Raw genomic sequence first — 11,073 nt, 5'->3', positions numbered from 1 at the left:
TTGCATGTGATGTTGGTTGATTGATGCTGTCATGGATTGGTTGATTACTTAATTGATGTAGTGAATAAATGAACGAATGAATTATAGTTATTTACATAGTGAGTTTGTAAATCAACAAATGAACGATTGATTGAATGAATGAATGAATGAATGAATAATGAATGAATGAATGAATGAATGAATGAACGAACGAATGAATTAATTAATTAATACGTTATAAACGTCTAGTAATATTTCTTAATACAGATCTCAGAGACTAGCATCACAGCCAAAGGAGGTTAGTAAATATCAGCTGAATCTTCACACATGTATACCGACAGAAGCAATTTCATTAAAATGACTTTATTTACTCCCATCACGGTACTGGTACTTAGTACTACCGTAAAATGTACTTACATTCAAAGAAATACTGTAATTTATTCTCTCTCTCTACAGAACGCATCTTCATCGTCCTCACTGTCATCGTCATCGAACGTCATGAAGCCGTCGTCATCGGCCGACACTCACGTCGAAACGCCGTCTTCCTCGTCGTCAGGCTTCACTGAGGACATTGCTAACGGATTCAGGTTACTCATTGTTATCACCACCATCGTCATCATCATCGTTGTCGTCGTCATCGTCGTCATGGATACCATGTCGTGGATTTAGGTTACACAGGTATTGTAGTCGTTATTATCATCGTCGCTATCACGTCATCATCGTCACACACCACAACGTCATAATCACAACTTCCACTCTTTAGACCTTTGACCTTTAATCTTTCATCACTTAGAACGTGCCTCAGGTACTTCCTGCCGCCTCAGTGGATCATGGACAAGGAATCCGTTTCCGGACTGACCCTTCAGGATCTCGCCACATTCCCACTCGATGATTTCTTCGATCACTATGAGAGAGGACTTAAGAGAGTTAGTAGTAATGATGATGATTATGGTGATGATGATGATAGTGTTGATAATGATAGCTATAGTGTTGATAATGATAGCTGTGATTATGATAATAACAAAACAATAAAGAAGACAACAACAACAGCAACAACCATAACAACGGTGATCGCATTACAACAATCACATGACTTTACGCTAACAACAACAACAACATTAACAACTACCTCGAAAACACCAACGATAACAGTTAGTAAGCAGTTTCCAGACAGAAGCCAACATGAAAACCATGGAATGTGAGAAGACCAAGGGGAAACTCTACTCCCTCAGAAAACTCATCGCCAAGTTACTCAAATCCATTAATGAGGTGGGATGACGATGATGATGATGGTCTCGATGATAATAATGATGATGTTGTTGGTGATGATACTAATGTTGACGATGGTGGTGATGCAACCATGATTATACTGACGATGATGGTGATGGTGGTTACTATGATGGTTTCGACGAATGCAGCCTTCTTATTTGATGATATTGCTTCAAGTTTGCATAAGTTCCCAGGGAAATAATGATTCATCTCTCAAACATATGTGATGCACATCATACATTTTTATTTGTACATGATATTCTTCCAGGATTTTGACATTGATCCGGAGAAAAATCCGGAAAGCGAGCAAGTGGATGAGTTGTTGGAGCTGTGTGTGAAGCAAGCCATGCAGCCAGCCACCGATGACGATAACGAAAGCGCTGCTGCTGATGCTGCTAACAGCGATAGTCACTTTTCAGTTCAGGCCATGCAGTGAATTGAGTGATTGATTGATTGACTGGTTAATTTGTTCATTGATTGATTGACTGATTGATTGATTGATTGATTGAGAGAGTGAGTAATTGGTTGACTTAACAATCAATCAATTGATTAATTATTTAATTTAATTAATAAGCTAATTTTTACTCGAATTATTGACTGTTGAAGTTGTATTAGTAGCAAATGATCGTAAGGACCTTATCGGACATTTGTTTTTTTATAGAAATGATCAATAAAATCAATCAACTGATTGACTGATTGATCGTTTTGTTACTTGACTGTTGAATTCTTTTGAAGTTTATACGTTCAGCATATGGATACTTATAGGATAAAGATGTGTGTGTGTGTGTGTGTTGCGTGTGTGCGTGTGTGTGAATGTATGAACTAAATTTCTTCATAACAGATGTTAGAAGTTGTTTAATTAACTAACTTGTACTTATTGTTCTTCATTATTTCGTTTTATTAATCTTTTTATAAGATTAAATAAAATGTTAATTGGTTTATTATTATTCGTATATGTATGTGTCTGTATTTTTTAATTTCAGATCGCCCATTCATTCCCTCTGTTAATCTTTCTTTTTATCTTGTGTTCATTCATTCATTCATTCATTCATTCATTCATTCATTATTCATTCTTTCATTCATTATTCATTTTGTTTTATTTGTTCATTCGCTTACTCATTCGTCATTCATTCATTGATAGGTTTGACTATATATTGGTTGTTTGGTACTGTAAATTCAAAATTTATTAGCATTTATAATGTGTGAGACATTGTACAAATTTTATGTTCTATTACGTTCTGTTGCGTTATGTTAGCATTGCCAAAATGCATTATTATTATTACTATTATTATTATTATTATTATTATTATTATTGTTATTATTTATATTAATAAAAATTCAAGATATGCCTAATAAGTTTCTGTCAATTATAACGATGATTTTTAATAAGTTAATAACAGTAAGAAGACATTAACTACTAATTATTATTATTATTACTATAATTATACTATTATTATATTATATATAATTATTGCTATTACTCTATCTGCTTATTTCTTTGGATCACCAACTACGACGATGCTCATTCACTACAAATAGGCTTTTTTTTGTTTAGTTTTTCAATCATAAATAGTTAAGAACAGTTATTAATAATATTAATTATCATAATAATGGTAATATATTATTAGTATTTATTATTATAATTAGTTGTTTGTTGATAGTTTTTTCATTTGTTTTTATTTTTTTTAAGTTATAATAATCTCTAGTATTTCGGTACTTTTTAAATAAAAAATGTTTGCAAATGTATAGTGGATTTTGTCTATTGAAAATTGGAAGATCGAAAATGCAAAATTGGGTTTAAATGAAGTTTTGTATAGGGGGAATTATAAGATGTAACGCTATTGTGTGCGTGTGTGTGTGTGGTATGTTTGTTGCGTGTGTGTGCGCTAATGATATCGTTATGAAGTTTTTGTATTACCTCGAAACGTTCGTGAATTTGTTATTAGCGACGGTGATGAATAGGTACGATGACGATCAATAAATGAAAAGATGAGAAACATTACAAAGTGAGTAAAATGGTGATAATTATGCCAAAAATATTCAGAATCAACATCGAATTCAGAGTTTCGTACGATTTGATAACATGCAACGCGTTATATCTAAATTTGGGTAGGGTGAATATTTACAAAGAGTGTACATATCTCAAAAGTGTTAATGTATTGGTTTTTTGTGTGAAAGTATCATTGAATTTGGCATAATTATGTAGTCTTTGTATGTGTGGGTGTATGTGTGCGTGCGTGCGTCTCTGTGTGTGTGTGCGTGCGCTTGTGTGTGAATTTGTTGTGTCTTTGATGTATTTCTTTTAGATAATATGGTGGTTGCTGGTCGTTCATACTGTACCTTTATCTGTATCTTCAAATAGTGAATTCAAAATATATAATTGGTATAATATTTTATTCAAGCATGTGAAAAAAGTCGAGTACCCGATTCAAGAAGATTCAACTTCAAGATTCAACGTTACCCAATTGAAGTTGAATGCTGCTTCAATCGCGATCATCAATCGCAATTACTCTCCTTATCAAAGTTAATTCCACTTTTAGGTGATGCTAACTAAATGATTATCTTCATTGCTTTTTCACTTTGATCAATCAAAATAAAAATATCTTTATTTGTGTGCGTCTCAGGCTGATAAAATCAAGTTTGTTTTTTTTATTATTTTTCTTTTTTTTATGGGCTCTTGAGTTTATATTTATTTATGTACCCGTGTTAAGGATGTTAAGAATGATTGTTTGTGGTTTCAATACAATACAAAACAATACAATACGTAATAAAATACAATAAAAACAATACAACGCAGTACATAATACAATACAATAAGCACAACAAAATACAATACATTTTACGTATATGACATCAACGATTTCAGCTTTTCTCTTTGTTTTGCACAGCTCTCAGTCCATCCATACATCATGCCGATAACATGATACTGTTGAACATTTGCCAAAGTGTTTCAATTAATTTAGTAGCGATTAAGTGTGAGGAATGGTTGGGATGTACGCATGAATACTTCATATTTTTGGTTGTGTGTATGTGTTTGTGTACGTGTGTGTACCTATATCCGTGTATGTTTCTACAAGTTTTGATGTGTTAGGTGGGTTTTTCTTTGTGTAGTAACGTGTTCATTTTGCAAATGCGTGGTTGTGTATATCTGTGTGGAATTCTGTGGAATGTTATTATTATTAATATTATTATTGTTGTTATTATTAAAAAATAATAATAATAATAATTACAATAATGACGTGATATTGGATACTTATTAAAAGGAAGTACGAAGCCACATAGATGGTGTGGTTTAAATACTTTTCCCTGCTGGTTCTATCGACGTTTCTGTCTTACGTTTATGTTTATTGTCGATTGTTTATCATATTGTTAATAATTTTTTTGTTCATGTTCATATGTTTATAATTACGTCAAATGCTTAAATTTAATACTCACATTATTATTATTATTAAACTGTAATAAGCTATGTAATGTCTTAACTATAGTATAATACTATAATATAATACTTTAGTATTAATAATGCTAGTAGTAGTATTAATAGCAGTATTATTACTACGCGATGCAAGTTAATTTAAATGGTATTCATGATAATCTGCTTATGTATATTAAGTTATCCAAAATCAGTAAATAACTGTCTGTGGAACTGGTCTAGAGATAATAATGTTAGCACCCCATGTGTTTCTAATGAAATTGGAAAGATGCAAATTAACGTGATTTATGGAGATAGTCTTCAAAATATTTTCCATAAGAACGATCGCACATTATTACAAACTATGGTGATTAAGTATGTATAATTATGGATGTTATATTATGGGATTTTGTTTGGTTTGTTAGTTAATAAACAATACTTTGCATATCTACACTACACACATATATCTATAAATACACATACACACACATAAAAACACACACATATACATACACATATACATACACACTCATACACATACAGACAGACGCAAACACAGATGATACAGCATGAAACCTGTCAACATGGGTGAACAAGACGATATCTCCAGCTATCAGAATTCATCAACTTCTATGTTACCCTATATTGTTGGTCGGGCTGTCTTGCAAAGCGTTTACTAGAAAATTCCACAACTACATCTGATACCGTTGATAAAAATGATATACTCGCAGCTATATCTGATACCATTGATAAAAACTGACAGAAGAGTAAAGTTATGTAGACATGAAATGATGTACATATACTCGAGTGAGTACACGTTTATAAAGCCGCTATATTGACAACGCCAATTTCAATTCAACTGATAATTTTACAATTTCAAACACACACACACACACACACACACACACACACACGCATACAAACACACAAACACGCACACTCTAGATTAGACGAACACTTACACACATAAAACATACATACACCACACAGTTATACAAACACACACACACCACATACACACAAACACACACATGCATGCAAACACACACACACACTTTCTAGATTAGGCACAAACATACACGGATAAACACATACAAATATATACAGATGTATGTATGTAGAAAACATGCGTGCATGTATGTATGTATGGATGGATGGATGGATGGATGGATGGATGGATGGATGGATGGATGGATGGATGGATGGATGGATGGATGGATGGATGGATGGATGGATGGATGGATGGATGGATGGATGTATGTATGTATGGATGGATGGATGGATGGATGGATGGATGGATGGATGGATGGATGGATGTGCGTGCAATAGTCGGCGCTTTCGATATGAAACAGACCATAAGTAAATTTTAAATTGCTGTTTCAATAGTTGTAGAGAAAAAATTTCACAAATAAAATAAAATAAATTGTTTGTGCGTGCATTTTGTCTCGCATATAACTTCTAGTATGGAATAAATATTAACAGTAGGCAGTAACAGTTAGCATCAACTTTGTTATAAGTCTGCTTGTTAGTGTATGATACTACGTTGAAAACGTATTTTGAAAAGCAGCTGGTTTAATCTATTACGATTTATCTTTAATTCAGCTTTAAACAGATGTCAACCGGTACATAGTTAGTCAGCAATATTCCATTTTTTGATTTTCGTTTATGGTTTTTTGCTATCTTGCTATTTGATTTTTGTTGCTATATGATTTTTTACCGGTAAATCATAAGTTCTACAGCTTTGAGTTGTAGTACATAGTGATTGAGCGCTAATAACTATTACATATCATGCACAGATACATAGATACATTCAACATTTATACAAACACACATACACGCAAACATACAAACATAAATCCACTTAACATATTTTATCAAACGTGTTTTGTTTATTCATCTGTTTTCAGGCTACAATATACCATCAAAATAATCAAATTTGTTAAAAATTTATAGAGTATTCATTCGTTCGTTCGTTCGTTCGTTCGTTCATTCATTCACTCACTTATTTATCTATCTATCCATCCATCTATTTGTGGGCACGAGAAACTATGCACATAAGTTATTACGTGTTGAAATGAATTAGCTTTCAATTTTATGCTCGTTTTTTTGTAGAAATGTATAAGTTCACATAATAATACAAACGTTTATTGTTTATAAACAAACCATCCTAAATATTTTTGTTTGTTGTTTGTATGTATGTTGTGTGTAATGATGTCTGTTTATGTTTGTGAATATATAAATTAGTGTGTTGGAAATACGTTTACAAAAGTTCATTTTATAAAAAAGGTATATACGAATTGCTTTTTGTTTATGTAATTTATATTAACATGAGTGTGTGTGTTTGTGTGTGTGTGAGAGAGAGAGAGTGAGTGTATGTATGTATGTACGTATGAATGTATTTATGTAGGTATATATTACACAATATATATGTGTGTATATTGAAGAGCTCTGCTGTTTACTTGGCGCGCGGTTTGATAACTAAGATAAAAAATGCTGATGAAGTTTGTGAGGATGATGAAGATGGTGAAGATGATGATAAAGATGGTAAAGATGATGAAGATGGTGAAGATGAAGATGATAATGAGTATGAAGATGACGAAGATGATGAAGATGATGATGTATATTAGTATCACTATTTTTATATAAATGGTAATGATGAGGTCCAAGCAGACATCATGTGACTACAATATTTCGAGAATATTGCATGACGACGAAAAGACATGGTTTACACATGAAAAAAAAACTTTAAACTTTTAACTAATGTATTTCTCCGTAATCTTATCAATTATCATTAAAGATAACTGATCCCATTCACATGTATCTAAACCTGGACTGGACTATCACATGTCTCTGGAAACTTAGAAGATTTTTTTAATATTTTCTCGACACACAATCTTCACCAAAAACTTTGCGTCATTATTCAGCCGCGCTAACAAACATTTCAAGAAACTTTGGTTATAATAAAGATGATTGATGGTATACTAAATAATAATCCATAATAAACTAGTAGAATAAACCATACTTTGACGTGTTAAAATAATCTGAAGAACAAAGCGTATTTTTCCCAGTATAATTTTTTTCTAAAAAATGGAAAAATGGAAAAATTTATAAAAAAAATGAGAGGTACAGAAACGGTGAGAACCCCTTACTCTTTAAATGAACACATTCTTCTTTAGCATAAGAGTTCCGGCATTTGCATATGAAAATTCGTTGTTGATGTTTTAAAAAATCCACACATTCATAATTCTTTTCTGTGTGTGTATGTATGTGAGAGAGAGAGAAAGAAAAAGAGAAAGAGAGGGTGAGTGAGTGTTTGTATTTGATGTTTATTCAGTCTTTAATTTATGGGTTAATTTTATTGTTTATTTATTTGATAACGATTTTATTTTTTATAGGATAGACTGAAAACGTTCCTCCAATCATCTTTTGCCACTTTCAATTCTTGATTTACATGTGTGTTTATTGTCGTAACCTCATTCTTCAGACGATGGATTGCACGCATACATAATCCTCTTCCGTGAAATCTAGAAACTAAATAATGGTAAACACACATACTCAAACTTTTTTAAAACAACACACACTAATACATATACACATACACACATATACACATATACACACACACACACATACATTTATATCAAATTTGGCACAGAGACAGTCACGATCAGCTAAACCATCAGTATTTATACTTTAGCGTAAAGTAAAAACTTTAGTTAAAGTATAAAGTAAAATTTAAAGAACTCATGTGAATGAGATAAAAATTAAAAGTGTCATAAGGAAAGCTTGTTTATCGTTTTAGTAATACACAACTGATCTAAGATATATAGCATATACTGTAGAATTTGTGTTTTATTTTCTTTCATGAAAAATTTAAAAATAATTTTTTATGACTTTTTTTGCTCTAACATTCTAATTAGTTTTGTTTTGTTTTTTCATCCTGAAATGGGTGATGTTTTTGATCTTTGCAAACAATTTCGTCATTTTTTTATCGTTTGGTTTATCTTTCTTTGTTTTTTATGCTTGTTCTTTTATTTAATTGTTGTTGTTGTTGTTGTTGTTGTTGCTGCTGCTGTTGCTGTTGCTGCTGTTGCTGTTGATGTTGTTGCTGCTGCTGTTGTTGTTGCTGCTGTTGTTGTTGTTGTTGAACTTTTTGAAAAGTCAATAATAACAATTTAGTGGCCGTTTTGTTTATTAATCCTTAATTTATTATTATTATTATTATTGTCAATATTATTATTTGTTTAAATTTATTAATTATCGTATTTCCAGTTCTTATTATCAAATAATCAAAATATAAATAAATATTAAGGGAATAATATTATTAACATAATTTTAAATAATCGAACAATGGTTTTCAACTTAACTCATGAACTATAAAATCACTCCCATAAATTGCGAATTAACGTTAACTGTTGTCTTAATAAAGTAAGTGTTTTAAAAAACAAAAGTTGACTTTTGTGTCAAGTTTAGAGTAGATTGTGGTACTTCTGGAGTCTAGGCATATCATTCTGGTATTTTAGTATAATTCAAAACAATGTTAGTGCGGTAGATTAAATACAAAACATAACAATATCTTTTCCTTATACAAACTTAGCTATGAGAAAATAGTCTTGTTTGCCAAAAAATAAGTCGTCAGCCAGACATTATGACCAAAAAAAGGAGCTACAAATCTTGAAAAAATTCTCCCCCGGGTCGAAAAAGTTTGTTATTTAAGTACATAAGCGGCCCTTCAAGGGTATAATAGTTCTCATTGCGGCCCTCACAGCAAAAGGTTTGCCCACCACTGCTTTACGTTATCCTCATCGTTATTATCATCGTTTTGATTATGTTTTCTTTGTATAATACTGCTTTTATAACCTTGCCATTAAGTTTGTTCTACTTTGTTTTATCTAATATAACTCATATCATCGTCATCTTCTTCATCTTTTTCTGTTTTTATTTTTATTCTTATCATCTTCCTCATCATGTTATTGACCTCGTCATTTTCATGCACCTCACATTATTTTCATTATATTCATCAACGTCATTATCATCGTCGTTATCGTCTTCGTCGTCATCATTATCATCATCACCATCTCCATCATCACTGACACTTTCATAATCATCATCATTGTCCTCGTCGTCATCATCTTCACCATTATCATCATCATCATCACTGACACTTGCATAATCATCATCATTGTCGTCGTCGTCATCATCTTCATCATCATTTTGATTTTTCATTGCGGTTGGTTAATTTTGGAGAACATGCATGCATTGCATGTGTTGCAGTGTTCGTTCATTCATTTGTTAATTCAATCTTTCATTCATCCATTTATTTGTTCCCTCTTTATTCATTCATTCATTCGTTCATTCGTTTGTTCGTTCACTCACTTTGCATTGTGTTGAATACGATGATGATGTGATTAATGGATTATTATTTTTAATCTACTGATAACATAACACTATATTTAAATTATAAATTCTGTTTATTTATTTCAAAATCGTATAAATATTTTTCTTAACCTTTTGGTAAACATTTAAAATCTTGAAAAATATTTTTTTAAATTAATTAATTTAAAATTCGAAGTTTTTTTGATTAAATACTATTGTTGGTAGAATTGGATTGAAAATTTCAAAGGAATGTTTTAAAATAATCTCAGCAGATACAAGACACACCTAACTACATCCTACTAACAAAACACTACACAACACAAACAAATCATCTGGTCCATTGCTTTTAATTGCGTGAACAAACAAATTCTAGATTGAATTTTTTTCTTTCTTTGCATTCCGTTCTAAGGCAAATTCCTGAGTTAGGGAAAATAATAGCTCCCTACTTGCGAAGTGCTCGTGCGTGTCTTGACGTCATCATCAACAACGTCAACAACAATAAAATCAACAACAACTACAGTAGTAAAATCGACAACAATAACAGCAGCAGCAACATCAACAACAACAACAAACATCAACAACAAACCAAACCAGACTAAAATATATAAATCAACAAATATAATATTGCTACATACGTCAATTTTTCAATTTCCGAACTTTTACCTCAAAAAAATACTCCCATTTTACTACTTCTACTGAATTATAACATTACTAAACGTTACTGACAACAACTCATACAAAAACTCATCGGAATAAATTAAAAAATTCTTCCTCAAATTTTTAAAGTTAATCTATAGCAAAGAACAATACCCTGGCTACTCTGCTACAGACACAGTTAACAAAAAGGTTGATATTATTGCAGTTAATAATAACATTACAATTAGTTATACTATAAGAATTAGTATATTATATAAACATAACTAAATATATTATTTCATTTAATTATATTAAAATAATTAATAAATTATGAAACTATAATTCTCCTGTTATCACATTTCGTGTCTCATTTCAAAATTTCATCGCCTATCCGTGTTTAGTTA

The sequence above is a fragment of the Helobdella robusta genome, assembly GCF_000326865.2.
Source record: "Helobdella robusta unplaced genomic scaffold HELROscaffold_32, whole genome shotgun sequence".
In the NCBI taxonomy this organism is placed as follows: domain Eukaryota; kingdom Metazoa; phylum Annelida; class Clitellata; order Rhynchobdellida; family Glossiphoniidae; genus Helobdella; species Helobdella robusta.
This window is presented reverse-complemented; position numbering follows the sequence as displayed.